We start from the raw sequence: 19,193 nt of genomic DNA on the forward strand, positions 1-19,193 counted from the left end.
TAACCGAGCAGTTTATTCCAAGAGGGGTGCTAGTAACAGCACTTCGTGCTAAAGGGAGCACGGACAGAGCTTGCTCCCATGTGGTTGTTACAGAAGCTGGATAGCTTGTCACTGGGGACTGTAGGAGCTGGTCAAGCGTTAGCTCGTGTCCCAAAGGAGCACCACTAGTAATTGGTTGGGAAGAGAGGATAGGATGTACCGTAGGATTTGTCATAGTGGACAGATAAGGGTGAGGGTTTGGAGGGTTGCTGGACCAGCCTCACTTCTTGTGGTAAAAGGAGGTAGGGGTGGTCCGGGAGACAGCGTTGGCTCAGGTTCGTCATAATCTAAACGAATCCTTATACCCTTTTCCCTTTCTTTACTCACATGCTGGTTAAGAAGTGACCTTAACTCAAGGAAATTATTTGCGACCCCCTCGGGGGTAAGTTCAACACGTGCTGGGGTGTCAGATACACCGACATTGGGAGATGGAGCCCCAGATCTGGATGGAGTTGGTGTGTTGAAGGTAAGGAACTCGGGTGTGCTCCCCGGAGTCGAGAAAGATGTTGGTATAGCCATATGAGCTTGGCCACTACCCAGGGTGGAAGTGTTTGGAATCTGATTTACTTCTTCCGGAGATCCACTTTCAGACATGGTGACTTTAAGTGAAGAGAGCTACACTACTAGGTCTTTTTTGAGAAGAAATAGCGGCGTAGCCCCACGGTGGGCGCCAACTTGTTGATGCAACAAACACGAGACCAAAGATAGTAGCTGAGTTGATTAGGCAAAAAGGTTGAAGGGTTCAACCTTGCCTAACACAGGTCGCGGGGTCCCCCCACGTTTGCAAGACGTGGAAGGAGGTTTACTAGTTTGTAATTGTTGTTTGCTGAAGGTTCTTTCTCCGAGACATACTCGAATCCAGAAGTGAGAGCAAACAGAATGTGTGTGGTGGATGTGATAAGGAGTGACTTGGACGTGAGCAAGTACTCCACGAATGACCAGAGATGAGAGAATCTCAACTGATCAGGATGTTTTTTGGAGTAAATGAGATGTCTTTTTATAAGGGAAGACATCTCCCAAAGTGGCATGTACAAGACTAGTAATCCTGCTTACAGTGGAGGGTTTCCCCTTTTGGGGTTGAAGGCTTTTGACCCCTGGGTAATAACGTGTATTGTGCAGACCTGCTTTGCTTTTGCGGGCGTGGGTTGGTGAAGCGAGCTCTGGATGTGATTGATTACTGTTTACTCCTCGCTTTTCCCATTTTACAGTTTTTCAACCAGTGAACCATTCAACCATTTAAGCATTTGCATATCTAGTCACTTTATTTAATCTTGGGCTACCCCCGTCATCAGACACTGACCACATCCGGCACCCCATTTCCGGCGATGGCAACCAGTCCCACCTTTTCCTTCTTCCACTAAACACCTGTTCCACCAAACACCCAACACCATTGTTCCGGCGACGACAACCAAATGTAGTGGCTTGGCCTGTAAACGAACCAAACATTCATGAACTGTTCGTGAATTTGTTCGACGGGAAGTTCGTTTATGTCCTTTTATTTAATAAAGAGTTAATTACTGTTTTTATCCCTGAGGTTTGTCAAAAATAACGGTTTTAGTCCATTAGTTTAAAAATTGCGATTTCAGTCCATTAGTTTCATTTTCGTAACCATTTCAGTCCACTAACTTAACTCCATCCATTAATTTTGTTAACTTTGAGTTAACTAACTAATTCAGGGACGGTTTGCGTCAGTTTTAGAAACACAAGGACTTAAGTGTAAACTCTAAAACATTAAAACAAAAAAAATAGTAAATTCCAAAAAATCAAAAAAAATCTAAAAAACCAAACAAATTCCAAAAAACCAAACAAATTCCAAAAAATAATAAAAATTCTAAAAAATCATAAAAATTCTAAAAAATTCTAAAAAATCCAAAAAATCTGTTTCAGCGCGAACTGTTTCGAACACGAACCGTTTCGAGCTGAAGCGTCCGTACCGTTTCGACCCGAACCGTTTCGAGCCGAACCGTTTCGACCCGTACCGTTTCGAAGCCGAACCGTTTCGAGCTGAACCGTTTCGAACCGAACCGTTTCGACCCGTACGGTTTCGAAGCCGAACCGTTTCAAGCCGTACCGTTTTGAACCGAACCGTTTCGAGCTGAACCGTTTCGAACCGAACCGTACCGTATCGAACCGAACCGTTTCGAGCTGAACCGTATCGAACCGTACAGTTTCGACCCGAACCGTTTCGAAGCCGAACCGTTTCGGTTCGATCCGGCACGGTTCGCGTCGAAACGGTACAGCTTGAAACGGTTCGGTTCGATACGGCACGGTTCGGTTCGAAACGGTTCAGCTCGAAACGGTTCGGTTCGAAACGGCACGGTTCGGTTCGAAACGGTACGGCTTGAAACGGTTCGATACGGCACGGTTCGGTTCGAAACGGTTCAGCTCGAAACGGTTCGGTTCAAAACGGCACGGTTCGGTTCGAAACGGTACGGCTTGAAACGGTTCGGTTCGAAACGGTTCAGCTCGAAACGGTTCGGCTTCGAAACGATACGGGTTGAAACGGTTCGGCTCGAAACGGTACGGGTCGAAACGGTTCGCGTCGAAACGGTTCAGCTCGAAACGGTTCCGGTCGAAACGGTACGGACGGTTCAGCTCGAACCGGTTCGGGTCGAAACGGTACGGGTCGAAACGGTTCGCGTCGAAACGGTTAAGCTCGAAACGGTTCGGGTTCGAAACAGTTCGCGCCGAAACGGATTTTTTAGAATTTTTTAGAATTTTTATGATTTTTTAGAATTTTTATTATTTTTTAGAATTTTTTGGAATTTGTTTGGTTTTTTTTGGAATTTTTTTGATTTTTTGGAATTTAGTATTTTTTTTGTTTTAATGTTTTAGAGTTTACACTTAAGTCCCTGTGTTTCTAAAACTGACGCAAACTCTCCCTGAATTAGTTAGTTAACTCAAAGTTAGCAAAATAAATGGATGGAGTTAAGTTAGTGGACTGAAATGGTTACGAAAATGAAACTAATGGACTGAAATCGCAATTTTTAAACTAATGGACTGAAACCGTTATTTTTGACAAACCTCAGGGATGAAAACAGTATTTAACTCTTTAATAAATGAACGACCACGAATAAAAACTTTTGTTCGTTTAATTAAATTAACGAGCATGAACAAGTTCATCTATGTTCATAAACGTTCGTTTATTTACGTTCGTTTAAATTTTAGTAAATACATAAAAAGTTATATTTATATAAATATCGGGTTTTTAACTACTTATATAAATATAACTAATTAGTAATTGAGTTTTCTAGTAATAAAATATGAAAAATTAAAATATAACTGATCGCTTCCTTAATATTTATATAAAAAAGCTACTTAATTTTAGTGTCTATATGTCCCCTAATTTAGATGTGTTTTCGGATTAATTGTAATATATAAACTTGTTCGTTTGTGTCACTAATGTTAAAATTTATATTTGTTCAATCACGTTCATTTGTGTTCGTTTATGTTTGTTCAACTATGTTAATTTATGTTTAGTATGTTTTTTTTTGTGTATGTTCGTTTATGCTCCTTTATGTTCGTTTAGGCTTTATACGAATGAACATAAACGAACATGAACATGCCCGATATCTTAATGAACGAACACGAACAAAAAAATGTGTCCGATTAGATGTTCGTGCTCACTTAAAGTTATGTAGGAACTTGTTAGAACCAATCACGATCTTCTTGAATGTACAACTAACTGCTATGACTTCGTATCTCGTGCGGAATGTCACACCCCCAAAATCCACCTGCGGATAACACCCGCTTCGAGGGCGTGACCGACCAGGATCCAGCCACCAATTGTACCGAATACTTAAGTTGATAACAAAAGTAATACTTACTATTCATAAGCTTAGTAAATATTAAGTTCAGAGTTTAAAGTTTTAAGTTCCAAAATAGCAACAAGTAGCGGAAGCATTAGTACGGTAGTTTAAGACAAAGTTCATGATTCAAAATAAGGTAACACCCAACACAAGGATGAACAGACACTACACGTCCCCAAGCTGCAAGCTCCTTCGTCACTGGTTACCTGCAAAGCATGCAGTAAGGGGTCAACAATAATGCTGAGTGAGTTCACTAGTTGTTCAGTTTTAATTACCCAAAAACTTTGATTCACCGGTTATTTTATCCGTTTATACATGCCCTGGGGAGCTACCCCAAAAGTTAGCGACTAAACGGTTTTTCCAATACCGAACACTAGGTAACCGTTGCGTATCCGCAGGATGCCCCGATGTCAATGTTCTATCATCATTGACGGATTTCTGAGTACATTAGTTCACGACCGTCCCAAACCAGGGCACGGTGTGAGGCTGGTAAACACCTAAATAGCGCTATCAACTAATAACCCGCTCGCCTAACCCGGCGACTAATCGGTATTTGTAGTAGGGACTTGAGTGATAGAGTTTCGTTTAGTGCCGTTAGTTGCAATCCGTATAAACAGTAATTAACCAAAAGGTTTCCCAATACCCGGGAAGGAAAAGTAAGTTTTGTTCCCAATAACTAGGGAAGGTATGTAAATGGTATCCCCTTTTACCAGGGGATAGGGTTGTTAGTCTCGTGTCCCAAACCACCGGGACGCATGCTTTTAAGTTGTGAACTCACCTTGGGTTGCTCGGTAGGTTTAGGTTACTTGTCAATCACGTTGGTCACCACGTCCTAACATGGTTACCGGTATAGGTCAGGTTCGGTATACAAGCATTCACGTAAAAACTTACACATAACTAACACGTATCAAGCATATAAGTAAACAGTGGGTTACTGGGCCAGCCTAAGTAATTAAGCAGTCAACATCAACACATAATCCAGTCAACAGATAGCCCAAGTTAAACACATATGGGCCCAGTAACCAAAATGAACAGCCCACTCGCAACCAGCTGGTCTCGAGTCGCAACCAGGTGGTTTCGGCTTGTCACGTTATGGTTGCGAGTCGTAACCGTGGTCTCGAGTCATCATGCTGTGGTTGCGAGTCGCAACCGACGTAGTCTCGAGTCGCAATCACGTGGTTTCGACTTGTCATGCTTTGGTTGCGAGTCGCAACGGTGCGGTTTCGAGTCGGAATGATGTCGTTGCGAGTCGTAATCTGTCACTTTCATATACACGTGATGATGCAGATATGACAGTCCAAATTGTACCAAGGATTCAGGCCCATTTTAGGAAACAACCAATAATATTTCACTAACACTTTGCCTAATCTGAATGCTAGTAAAGATAGATCAAACTTTGCCATTTTTAAAACCTTCAAACCATATTCAAACAAGTTCTTCTTATGTTCATAGTTTTCTAGGGTTTTCATGTTAACATAAACACACATTTATGAGCCAAAAATCACATATTTTTAACAAGATCATGATGCACAAACAAGAAAACATACATTTTATAATCTTGAACATAGTTTTGGTTGGCATAATCATTCCTAAATCACTATACTTTAGCCATCTTTAAACATGTTATATGAGGGTTTTCACATATGACCAAACTTCACAAATCCTCCTAAAAATCATGCAAAATACTACTAACCAAACATTTTCTAGTTCATATACATATCATTCAAGCAAGAATACAAGGCATTGCTAGTTCATAATATTTCACAAATCTTATACACCAAGAAGATAACACTAACCGGTTATGAAAGGAGGGCCGAAAACAAAGAGAAGAGAACCGAGAAGATGGAGTATACGAGTGATGGTCTTGACCGAGTCCTTGTCCGAAATCCTTGCTTGAACCGAAAGAGGAAGAAGAGTGGTGTTGTTGTTGAAGGTTACTAGTTGAGAGAGAATAGAAGTGTTGTGGGTTTGTGTGTTGTAACAAATGAGGGAAAGTGAGGAGAAGGTGGGATATATATACATGGGGTGTTTCGGGTTGGGCTTGGGGGTTTCGACCCAAACCGGTTACGGCCCAAAGGCCCACTCGCAACCGAGTGACCCACTCGCAACCGAGTGGTTGCGAGTCGTGGTCTCGGGTCGTGGTTTCGGCTCTCATAAATATATCTATACTACATACATACATCACATATCATGCACAAAATCACGTTTCCATTTAATAATATTTATATACACACAAAATATTACAAGGTGTTCGTTCGGAAAAACCTCGAGTGTCACATTATCCCCAAGTTTTAAGAACTTTCGTCCCGAAAGTTGAAGCAGCCACTGCCAAGCTAGCGTGTTTCAACGGGGTGTCACATCATCCCCCCGTTAGTTTGGAATTTCGTCCCGAAATTCGGTTGTAGCTTCAGTGCTGGGGTTTTCGTTTGGGAATAACTGGGGATACTTGGACTTCATCTGGTCCTCCCGCTCCCAGGTATACTCTGGGCCGCGCCGTGAGTTCCAACGAACTCGCACAAGGGGTATCTGGCTACGTTTGAGGGTTTTGATCTCTCGATCCGTGATCTCAATCGGTTCCTCAGTAAAGTGTAGCTGTTCATCAATAGTCAGTTCCTTAAAAGGAATCACAAGTGTTTCATCCGACAAACACTTCTTCAGGTTAGATACGTGAAAAACGTTGTGCACTGCACTCAGTTCTACAGGCAGGTTTAATCTATAAGCAACCTTACCGATTTTCTCGGTAATTTCGAATGGTCCAACATACCGTGGATTCAGCTTGCCCCGTTTACCGAAACGGACCACACCCTTCCAGGATGAGACTTTAAGTAGAACCCGGTCCCCGACCTGGAATTCTAACGGCTTCCTACGCTTATCAGCGTAGCTCTTCTGACGGTCACGAGCTGCCGCCATGCGTTGCCTGATCTGGGAAATCTTTTCCGTTGTATCTACTACCAGTTCTGGGCCTGTGAGTTGACTGTCACCTATTTCCGCCCAGCAAAGAGGTGATCGGCATTTACGACCGTACAATGCCTCAAAAGGTGCCGCCTGAATACTAGTGTGATAGCTGTTGTTGTAGGAGAATTCCACCAGCGGCAGATGCTTCTCCCAGTTCTTGCCAAAATCGATCACACATGCTCTAAGCATGTCTTCCAGGGTTTGGATGGTGCGTTCAGACTGCCCATCCGTTTGCGGGTGATAAGCGGTGCTCATATCCAAACGTGAGCCAAAGGATTTGTGCATAGCTTGCCACAACTCGGAAGTAAAACGAGCGTCTCGGTCAGAAATAATAGAAGTTGGCACCCCGTGCCTGGAGACTACTTCCTTCAAATAGATTTCTGCTAAGGTTGAGAACTTGTCTGTTTCCTTAATGGCCAGAAAGTGTGCAGACTTAGTCAATCGATCTACTATCACCCAAATAGTGTCATTCCCGCGTTGAGATCTAGGTAGCCCTGTAACAAAATCCATGGAAATTTGCTCCCATTTCCATTTCGGGATTTCCGGTTGTTGTAGTAGGCCTGCTGGTTTCTGATACTCGATTTTGACTCTTGCGCAGGTCAAACATTTGCCAACATAGGCTGCTATGTGGGCTTTCATGCCAGGCCACCAGTAAGTGGTCCTTAAGTCGTGGTACATCTTATCTGCACCAGGATGTACCGAATAACGGGACTTATGGGCTTCGTCCATCACAAGTTCTCGTAGATCTCCGTAAAATGGGACCCAAATGCGCCCTGCCACATAGTAGGCGCCGTCTTCTTTCTGTTCTAGTTGCTGCCTCGATCCGCGCAGGGACTCAGCCCTGATGTTTTCCGGTTTCAGAGCTTCAACCTGAGCGTTTCGAATCTGGGTAGGAAGACTAGACTGGATGGTAAGTTGTAATGCTCGCACGCGCCGTGGTATAGTGTCCTTTCGGCTGAGGGCGTCTGCCACGACATTGGCCTTGCCCGGATGATACTTGATGGCGCATTCATAATCATTCAGAAGTTCGACCCATCGGCGTTGTCGCATGTTTAATTCTTTCTGCTTGAAAATATGCTCGAGACTCCTGTGATCGGTGTAAATGGTGCACTTGGTACCGTACAGGTAATGTCTCCATATCTTAAGCGCAAATATCACTGCTCCCAGTTCTAAGTCGTGTGTAGTGTAATTCCTTTCGTGCGTCTTAAGTTGTCGAGAGGCGTAAGCAATAACTTTCTCGCGTTGCATCAACACGCAACCGAGCCCATGAATAGACGCATCGCAGTAGACCACAAAGTCGTCAGTGCCTTCAGGTAACGAGAGAATAGGAGCACTGCAGAGGTTATCCTTAAGCCTCTGAAAAGCAGATTCCTGTGCTTCATTCCACTTGTAGGTGACGCCTTTCTGAGTGAGTGTAGTGAGGGGTTGAGCGATCTTTGAGAATCCTTGAATGAATCTGCGGTAGTAACCTGCCAATCCCAAGAATTGGCGAACTTCAGTCGGAGTCTTAGGGGTAGGCCAATTCTTTATAGAGTCGATCTTAGCTGGGTCGACGTGGATTCCATCCTTGTTAACCACGTGCCCAAGGAAATGGAATTCTCGAAGCCAGAAGTCGCATTTCGAGAACTTGGCGTACAGTTGTTCATTGCGAAGGAGTTCGAGGATAAGGCGTAGGTGCTGTTCATGCTCTTCCTGACCTTTCGAGTAGATCAAGATGTCGTCTATAAACACGATCACAAATTTGTCGAGGTAGGGTTTGCATACCCGGTTCATGAGATCCATGAATACTGCAGGGGCGTTGGTCATTCCAAAGGGCATGACGAGGAATTCATAATGACCATAACGAGTTCTGAATGCAGTTTTGGAAATATCTTCATTACGGACCCTTAACTGATGGTAGCCTGATCGCAGATCAATCTTAGAATAGTAGCTTGATCCTTGCAGTTGATCAAACAAATCGTCGATTCGCGGGAGAGGGTAACGATTCTTGATGGTAACCTTGTTCAGCTCACGATAGTCTATGCACATTCGGAACGTGCCATCCTTCTTCTTAACAAAGAGTACCGGTGCTCCCCAGGGTGACGAACTAGGGCGGATAAACCCTTTATCCATAAGTTCCTGTAGTTGAGTAGAGAGTTCCTTCAATTCTGCGGGGGCTAGTCGATAAGGCGCACGAGCTATAGGCGCTGCTCCGGGAGCTAGCTCGATTTGGAATTCGACCTGACGATGTGGAGGGAGTCCAGGTAATTCCTCAGGAAATACTTCCGGGTAGTCACGCACTACTGGAAAATCTTCAATCCTCTTTTCCTTTTCCTGCGTGTTGGTAACAAGTGCTAAGATAGCGGTGTGCCCTTTTTGTAAACACTTCTGGGCCTTCAAGAACGAGATAATGCCGGAAATTTCTCCACTTTTGCCACCTTGTACAATGAGGGGTTTGTCAGAACGGCGAGGAATACGAACTGCTTTCTCTTGACAGAGGATCTCAGCACGATGCTTGGATAACCAATCCATACCAATAACGACGTCGAAGCTTCCAAGAGTAACAGGGAAAAGATCGATACTAAAGGTCTGACCAGACAACTCTAGTTTGCAACCCTTGACAACGTGTGAGGCCTCGATGCTTCTACCATTAGCTAACTCGACGATATGAGGAGAACTTAGTAACGAAAGCGGACGCTTAAGCTTCTTACTAATACGTAGGGATACATAACTAGCATCGGCACCGGAATCAAATAACACAGAAACATAACGATCATCGAGTAGGAACTTACCCGTCACAACATTGGGGTCATTCCTTGCTTCACCAGCTCCAATCACAAAAGCTCTTCCTCTAGCACCATTCCCAGCATTGTTGTTCTGATTGTTGTTCCCAGCTCCCTGATTATTGTTGCGATTCTGGTTCAGTTCAGGGCAATCCTTCTTAAAGTGCCCCTCAGCTCCACACTTAAAACATGCCCGGTTGTTTCCCTGCTGCTGTTGCTGTTGGGGTTGTTGCTGATTCTGTCTTATTGGGAACTGGCTTCTACAATCCTTGGCGTCGTGCCCCATCTTGTGGCATCGCTGACACTGGCCCTTGTTACATGCCCCATTGTGGTGCTTGTTACACTTGTTGCACTTAGGGTAGCTTCCCCGGTAGCCACCCTGTTGCTGGGTGCCTTTTTTGTTTTCAGTTTTCCTTTGTTGTGCTGGGGCCTGAGTGGGGTTAGCATCTTTGCTTTGACTTCCTTCCCACTTACGCTTGCTGTCATTAGAAGTTCCGACAGTAGCACCGATCCTTTTGGGCAACCTGCCCTCCTCTACGGCCTGATCAGTGAGTTTGTGAGCAAGTCGAACAATCGGCTGAATGGTAGTGTGGTTGGCTGAAGTGACATGGCTTCGAATTTCTGGAGCCAAACCCTTGATGTACAGTTCGATCCTTCGGTACATTGGTCGTGACATGTTTGGGCAAAGAGCAGCATAGTCGTTAGACAGCTTGGTGTAGGTTTCAATTTCCGACCCAACCATCTTGAGCTCGTAGTACTCATTCTCAAGCTTGTGGATGTCATCCCGGTGACAGTATTCATCCTTAATCATATCCTTGAAATCCTCCCATGCGGTAGCATTAGTAGTTTCCAAACCAAACATCTGAATCTGCGCCTTCCACCAAGAAAGCGCGCTTCCTTCAAGTGTAGCAGTAGCAAATTTCACCCAATTTGCAGGGGGACACTCGCAAACAGCAAAGACAGCTTCAATTTTCTCAATCCAATGCAGAAGACCTATGGCACCCTCAGTGCCGTTGAAAGGGAGAGGCTTGCAATCCATGAAAGTTTTGAAAGTACACACTGGTGGTTGCGCAGGTGCTTGCTGACCTGTTCGTGAGAAGCGAAGCGTATAGGTTTAGAGGCGAAAAGTCGATGTGGCGGTAGGATCTAAACATCCTAAAACAACGAGCTTACCTATAGGGTGAGCTGCGAAAGCTGCAGCCACTGTGTTGAGCAGGTTAGTAAACTGAGCCTGCGTCATGTTGATGTTTCCTCTTCCACGTCCACTCATTGTCTTCATAACCAGAAAACACAATATGAGTGTGATGCCATAGTGTAGCGAGAATGAGATAGAAGAGAGAGGTGTATCTATCTAGTTTAGGCACACTAGTACGTATATCATAACAGGAAACATAAAGCAAACAAGTAAACACTGATCCGAGCTATGAGGTCAAATGTGTCGAGCCTTGCACTTGGAGTGTAGTGTCGTCGCGAGTCACGGGTTATAGTCTGGTTTTCTCCAAAAAGATTTTCCCCTTTTTAAAACCAAGTTCACTATAACCAATGGCTCTGATACCAATCTGTCACACCCCCAAAATCCACCTGCGGATAACACCCGCTTCGAGGGCGTGACCGACCAGGATCCAGCCACCAATTGTACCGAATACTTAAGTTGATAACAAAAGTAATACTTACTATTCATAAGCTTAGTAAATATTAAGTTCAGAGTTTAAAGTTTTAAGTTCCAAAATAGCAACAAGTAGCGGAAGCATTAGTACGGTAGTTTAAGACAAAGTTCATGATTCAAAATAAGGTAACACCCAACACAAGGATGAACAGACACTACACGTCCCCAAGCTGCAAGCTCCTTCGTCACTGGTTACCTGCAAAGCATGCAGTAAGGGGTCAACAATAATGCTGAGTGAGTTCACTAGTTGTTCAGTTTTAATTACCCAAAAACTTTGATTCACCGGTTATTTTATCCGTTTATACATGCCCTGGGGAGCTACCCCAAAAGTTAGCGACTAAACGGTTTTTCCAATACCGAACACTAGGTAACCGTTGCGTATCCGCAGGATGCCCCGATGTCAATGTTCTATCATCATTGACGGATTTCTGAGTACATTAGTTCACGACCGTCCCAAACCAGGGCACGGTGTGAGGCTGGTAAACACCTAAATAGCGCTATCAACTAATAACCCGCTCGCCTAACCCGGCGACTAATCGGTATTTGTAGTAGGGACTTGAGTGATAGAGTTTCGTTTAGTGCCGTTAGTTGCAATCCGTATAAACAGTAATTAACCAAAAGGTTTCCCAATACCCGGGAAGGAAAAGTAAGTTTTGTTCCCAATAACTAGGGAAGGTATGTAAATGGTATCCCCTTTTACCAGGGGATAGGGTTGTTAGTCTCGTGTCCCAAACCACCGGGACGCATGCTTTTAAGTTGTGAACTCACCTTGGGTTGCTCGGTAGGTTTAGGTTACTTGTCAATCACGTTGGTCACCACGTCCTAACATGGTTACCGGTATAGGTCAGGTTCGGTATACAAGCATTCACGTAAAAACTTACACATAACTAACACGTATCAAGCATATAAGTAAACAGTGGGTTACTGGGCCAGCCTAAGTAATTAAGCAGTCAACATCAACACATAATCCAGTCAACAGATAGCCCAAGTTAAACACATATGGGCCCAGTAACCAAAATGAACAGCCCACTCGCAACCAGCTGGTCTCGAGTCGCAACCAGGTGGTTTCGGCTTGTCACGTTATGGTTGCGAGTCGTAACCGTGGTCTCGAGTCATCATGCTGTGGTTGCGAGTCGCAACCGACGTAGTCTCGAGTCGCAATCACGTGGTTTCGACTTGTCATGCTTTGGTTGCGAGTCGCAACGGTGCGGTTTCGAGTCGGAATGATGTCGTTGCGAGTCGTAATCTGTCACTTTCATATACACGTGATGATGCAGATATGACAGTCCAAATTGTACCAAGGATTCAGGCCCATTTTAGGAAACAACCAATAATATTTCACTAACACTTTGCCTAATCTGAATGCTAGTAAAGATAGATCAAACTTTGCCATTTTTAAAACCTTCAAACCATATTCAAACAAGTTCTTCTTATGTTCATAGTTTTCTAGGGTTTTCATGTTAACATAAACACACATTTATGAGCCAAAAATCACATATTTTTAACAAGATCATGATGCACAAACAAGAAAACATACATTTTATAATCTTGAACATAGTTTTGGTTGGCATAATCATTCCTAAATCACTATACTTTAGCCATCTTTAAACATGTTATATGAGGGTTTTCACATATGACCAAACTTCACAAATCCTCCTAAAAATCATGCAAAATACTACTAACCAAACATTTTCTAGTTCATATACATATCATTCAAGCAAGAATACAAGGCATTGCTAGTTCATAATATTTCACAAATCTTATACACCAAGAAGATAACACTAACCGGTTATGAAAGGAGGGCCGAAAACAAAGAGAAGAGAACCGAGAAGATGGAGTATACGAGTGATGGTCTTGACCGAGTCCTTGTCCGAAATCCTTGCTTGAACCGAAAGAGGAAGAAGAGTGGTGTTGTTGTTGAAGGTTACTAGTTGAGAGAGAATAGAAGTGTTGTGGGTTTGTGTGTTGTAACAAATGAGGGAAAGTGAGGAGAAGGTGGGATATATATACATGGGGTGTTTCGGGTTGGGCTTGGGGGTTTCGACCCAAACCGGTTACGGCCCAAAGGCCCACTCGCAACCGAGTGACCCACTCGCAACCGAGTGGTTGCGAGTCGTGGTCTCGGGTCGTGGTTTCGGCTCTCATAAATATATCTATACTACATACATACATCACATATCATGCACAAAATCACGTTTCCATTTAATAATATTTATATACACACAAAATATTACAAGGTGTTCGTTCGGAAAAACCTCGAGTGTCACATTATCCCCAAGTTTTAAGAACTTTCGTCCCGAAAGTTGAAGCAGCCACTGCCAAGCTAGCGTGTTTCAACGGGGTGTCACACGGAATCCGAGTACGAAGGTGACTTGAACTAGAATAAGCTAATCAATATGATTTCTATTGATGATTTGATAGTACCCGTGAAATCACTTGGAAAGAGTTTCCCCTCTCTAGTCCACCAAGCAGTTACAAATGAACAAGACATGACCTCTATTTATAGGAGACTCCCATCCGCACAAACACGCTTATCACGGATGCGCATCCGTGCATATCAACATATGCGGATCAGCTAAGCGCAGATCACCTATGCGCGGACCAGAACTCCATTAGTGCGGATCTGTCTGATCAATACACTCCCTAATGTGTGTGTTACAATTCAAATCCTGTCCTTTTTTAACCTATTAACTACGATTTGATACACTTAACAATCAAAGCACATGATTGACGGAAGCGATAGACATAGTGCATTCACAGACTCCCACTTGGATATTGCTGTGGTCAATCTCGTAGCTAATCTTGTTCTTCTCTGAGTCTTCAAAGGTCTTTGATAGTTCTGAATCACAAACTTATCTTAACATCTTGATTCATCAGCTCCCCCTTTCATCAGACTCTCTCTTCAGCAAATTCCTCCTTGCTTTAATCTTCCAGGATCCTTATTTGGCTCTATTAGTATCTGATCATTTGACAACTAAAAGCCTTTGTAAGAATAACTTGCAATTTCAGAATCATAACCTGGCTTTCCACAAATATCATTTGACAATTAAAACTATTTGAAATCTTCCAGCATTATTGTTTGGTTCTAAACACAAATATCTTGACATTAAAAGACCAAACTCCCCCTAACAATTAACTTTCATTCACAAACTAATCAATATAATATTTGACTCTGAAGCATTCAATCTCACAAACCCTCACAGATAATCAAGTTCAATTTAATGACCTTGATTTATCTGATTATCTACCAAGTTCAAATTAATGACCTTGATGACAATTTCAAACTATTTTTGATTTTACATTAAAAACCTCAAGTTTCAAATTAATGAACTTGTTATTTTTCTAACACATGTTTAGCATACATTAGATTTTGAAACTCAGCTTTCCAACATCAGTTGTCGAAACATAAAGTAGAAACAAAATCTTTTTGAATTTTACAAACTTTAAGCTAAAACACACTTACAATCTTTTTGTGATTTTATCTGTAACCAAATGAAATGCAACAATAAAATATTTACACACATATTTTTGTGAGTTGTGTTAGAGGATCATATCAGTTTTTGACAAATCACTAGCACCGTTGATCTATATAAACTTTAAGTTTTAAAAGATTCACTTAGATTATCAGTATACTTATCCACTTAAATTCTCACACAAACTTCAATTGATTCAAGATACGAGATTAGTGTTTTAAGAACTAACTTAATCATGTGTCCCACCTCAAAATATACTCGCGTATCAAGATTCCCTAGATTCACTCTTACATGTGAATATACCTAAATGATATCTGTCTCTGGGTTAGTGCAAGACCTTGAGAGCTCAGGTTAGAACTTCCGTTCAAACAAAGAGATGAAGGCACGACTTAAGGTGTGTTCCACCTAGGAATCTTCTTAACTGCACTTGATATACATACATACATATATATATATATATATATATATATATATATATATATATATATATATATTTCGATATTTTCTCAATTATTATGCAGTGGGGAATTTTAAGCGTGAAGGTATTATATGAGGTCTAGGCCATTGCTGACGCAAAATCAGAAGACCAGGTATAATACCAATAAGTATAAAGACCTAATATCTCAGAGTCAGGCAATCTCTCAAACGAACTTTCGGAGTACTAAGTCCATATATCCGTGAGATGTTCCCACGAGATAGGAAAGTTATAGATTTAGGTTTATATCTCCAAATAAATATACTAAATGTGTAAAAACCTACTGTCATATCATCAGTAAGACCGTTTATCACATTTTGACTTTCCATTTCTTTAGCATGCTATGATTGTCTACTGATGTACTATCATTTCCTCTTTTTACACAAAACTCTTTTGATCTTTTTTTGTTTTTTTAACTTTTTAAAAATTTTCAAATGTTTTTGATTTTTTCAAATTTTAAAACTATATGCTCCCCCTAAAACTCAAAACATTTTAAAGAAAATTTGACAAACCGATGTAGACAACTTTATCTCCCATCTATTTTAAAACAATCATCATTTTTTTAAACACTCCCTATTTTCAATCACAGGAATCCTCCTCTCGTGCAGGCTGCTCCGTTGCTCATGTTGGACTTGGATTGACTTCTGGAACACCTGCATATGCAATCAACTCAATTGAATAAAGCAACCCATGCCTGTTTGACCTTTGGTATTTTGACGCAATACGATTCGTTCAATTTCGGAAAATCTTTGTTGTTTTTCACAAAAAAACTTTTTCATTACTGATTTAAACCTTTTTGGTCGAATCGATTTTCCTTTTCTAATTTACAGAAGTACTTTGTTTTTTTACCACCCAAATTTGTCCTTTTGAAATATTCTTTGTATAGAACCTTGAATCATTTTGAATGTTTCGTTTTGACAAATCAATCTTTGGTTACCAAATTTGTTTTGGCTCAACTTTGAGTGACTTCTGTTTCACGAACTCAGATTTATTTTTATTTTTCTCAACATCAACATGCTTCAGATTTTGTGGACATTTTACGACCAATGTGTCCAACTTGTTGACATTTAAAACATGTTTCATTTAAAACATGTTTCATTTGAAACATGTTTAGCCTGTTGTTGTTTCTTTTTCTTGGCATAGAATTTTTCATTAGTCTGTCGACTGACTAAATCGTAGTTCTTTCTCTTTTTTCAGAACTTGTTCCATGAACAAAGTTCATCTTTTTCAGAAAATTTGTCTTTTCAATCCCTTTCTTTTGATTTTGTTTCTTTTTATAATCCAAACCAGCCTTTATTCTTTTCTTTTTGTACCCTGGTTTGTTATAAAAAGATTTATTTCCTGCTTCATTGGCAAATTTATCAATCTCTGATCTTTCGATTATCACCAATTTAATTTTTTTTTCAATCTTTTCTACAATCACAATTTGAATCGGAACCTCAACATCTGAGAACAATTTGTCAGATCCAACCATATAATATGCCAACATTATTGGATCATCATTCGTTTTTGTCTCGGATTTTGAATTCTTCAGATAATTTGAAAGCTTTCTTCATCTTCAATCTGTGATTCGAAATTATCATTTTTGGTGGAATCATTTTGAATTTCTTCTTTCAAAACGCTTTCAACAACCTTACTTACCACCTCTGATTCACCCACATCAGATTTGGTGTATGTCACATCAATATTTTCAGGCAATTGATCAACCATGTTTATTGCCTTTGCCACCTTTTCATCATCATAGAAAGTATAATTTTTGTCCAATTCCCTTTTCATTCTTTTCATAATCATTATCATTATCATCTGGTTTAATACTAAAAGTACGTTCGAGAATGTATGAAGAAGCATGATAACTTTGAAGTTTATTATTTTCCTTTTCCTTTTTAGCCAATTCTCATTTTAGCTCAGCAACTTCATCAATATATTGATACCAATTGTTTACCGTTATATTTGGCTTCAAGAAATTATTTAGTTTCAGTATATTTTACAACTTTTTCTTCAAGACGTTTAACTTGACTTTTCAGGTTATCATATGCTTCTTTTACTCTATGATGTTAATATTTCATCCCATCATATTCTTTTTTCATTTCTTGAACAATATTTTCCTTTTGAAAACATTTGTCACAATCTGCTGAACACTTTTACTTTAAAATTTCATTTTCTTTTTCAAGAACATTGCATTTCTGTGTCAGCTTTTCTTCCTTTTGTTTCAAAATATTTTCATTTTCAAACATTTCTTTACATTCTTCTTTGAAAACATTCTTAATTTTAGTAAATTCAATGTTTCTGGATCTTAAGTTTACATCCTTCTTAGTACATGCACTACATGTTTCCATGCATTTCCTGCACTGCACTTCATTTTTATTATCAATTTTTTTTATCATATTCATCATTTTTTCCCATTGATTTACCCTGGTTTGACGACTCAAGAGATTCAGTTTGAGTTTTTACCTCAGTTTTATCCGACATTTTCTTCTGATTCTCGGCCATCCTCTTTTGGCTCTCATCAATGGTTTTTTTCACAATCTTCTTCACAAATTCTCTTTCCCCATTTCTTTGAATACAATTCTGCAGCAGTAGGAATAGTAGCAAGTAGTGCTTCAAAGTTTATGGTTTTAGAATCTACTGCAAGATTTCCTTCTTTATCCAAGAAACAATTTTTCTTTGCATGCCATCTTTTGGCTTGCTTTGCTTCTTTGAAGATGACGGACATTTCATCCAATCTTCTACGCGCTATGCGTTCTTCTCGACTCCATCCTACCTCAGTAAACAACATCAGCCCTCATCCTCTTGAGTAACCACCAGTGCTTGCTTTTTCTCTTTCGAAGAACTTTTATTGATCTGTGATCGATTGATCTTTGGCGGTTGTTCATGGTTGCGATGATAAATTGCTTCGGTAGTAATCATCATGGAACGGATTCATGTTTTCATCCACATCCTGATTCGAGCATTCTCTCTTGAAATGTCCTTTATGTTTACATTTGAAGCAAGTGACTTTGGATTTATCAAATCCGAGTTTAGTTGTAGGACCTCCAAGACATTGTCGATCAGCTCCATCTCTTATCTCTTATGGATTGATTTGATCGTATCCACTTTTGTCATGTTTGGATTTCTAATTTTACCTGCCACCAGATTTTCGTTGGATTCCAGAATTGATGCTAAGAAGATCATCTGTTGCTTGGCTGAATCAGCATTTAAAGTTTTAGAATTTTTCAAATCTATAGAAATTTTGTATTGTACCATATTTGAATTGGAGTTGTTTGGTGCTGAAGATGACTGATTCTTAGCATTTGAACTTGAATAACCAAAACCATACTTCGAAGAACTGCTTTGTGGTGAATCATTTGAACTTTCTGCACTATATGCAGTGCCAATTTTTGATGATTGATTATTCGATAGCACGCTCCCACAATAATACAAATTCACGTTCTGCTGATAATTTGAGCTGTTCATTTTGTTTTGCTTTCTGAGTTCCAGCTCATGACCTTCCAGTTTTTCGATCAGCCAATCAAGACTCATCTTTTCAGTCTCTATACTGTTTTTAATAATCATGGTATATGTTTGCCAATCATCTTCATTGGATAATGCTTCAAAAAGTTTGTCGATGATTTCCTCATTGTCCTTTTTGATTTCAGATCGTTCCAATTCAATTTTCAGATGACAAAAACGTTCTATCATTTGTCAGACATTCTCACCCTTTAGATAACTGAACAAATCAAACTCTTTCTTAAGTAGTGATCTTTTGTTTTTAATTATTTCTTTCCCACCTTCAATTTTAACTTTCAGTGCCTCTCACATAGATTTTGACATTTTATTGTGTTGGAGTAACGGGAGTATATCATCCCTAACTGATTGTTGTAACATGGTAATCATTTTTTGTTCGTTAGAGAATTCCTTTTTATCGTCATCTTCATATTCTTCAAATGGTATTTCTTCTCTCTTATCTTTTTTTGGTTTTTCATATCCAAATTTTAACAAACTCCAACTTTCAAAAGCATAAGCTTTAACCCAACT

The sequence above is a fragment of the Helianthus annuus genome, chromosome 8 (genome assembly GCF_002127325.2).
Source record: "Helianthus annuus cultivar XRQ/B chromosome 8, HanXRQr2.0-SUNRISE, whole genome shotgun sequence".
NCBI classification, from domain to species: Eukaryota; Viridiplantae; Streptophyta; class Magnoliopsida; order Asterales; family Asteraceae; genus Helianthus; species Helianthus annuus.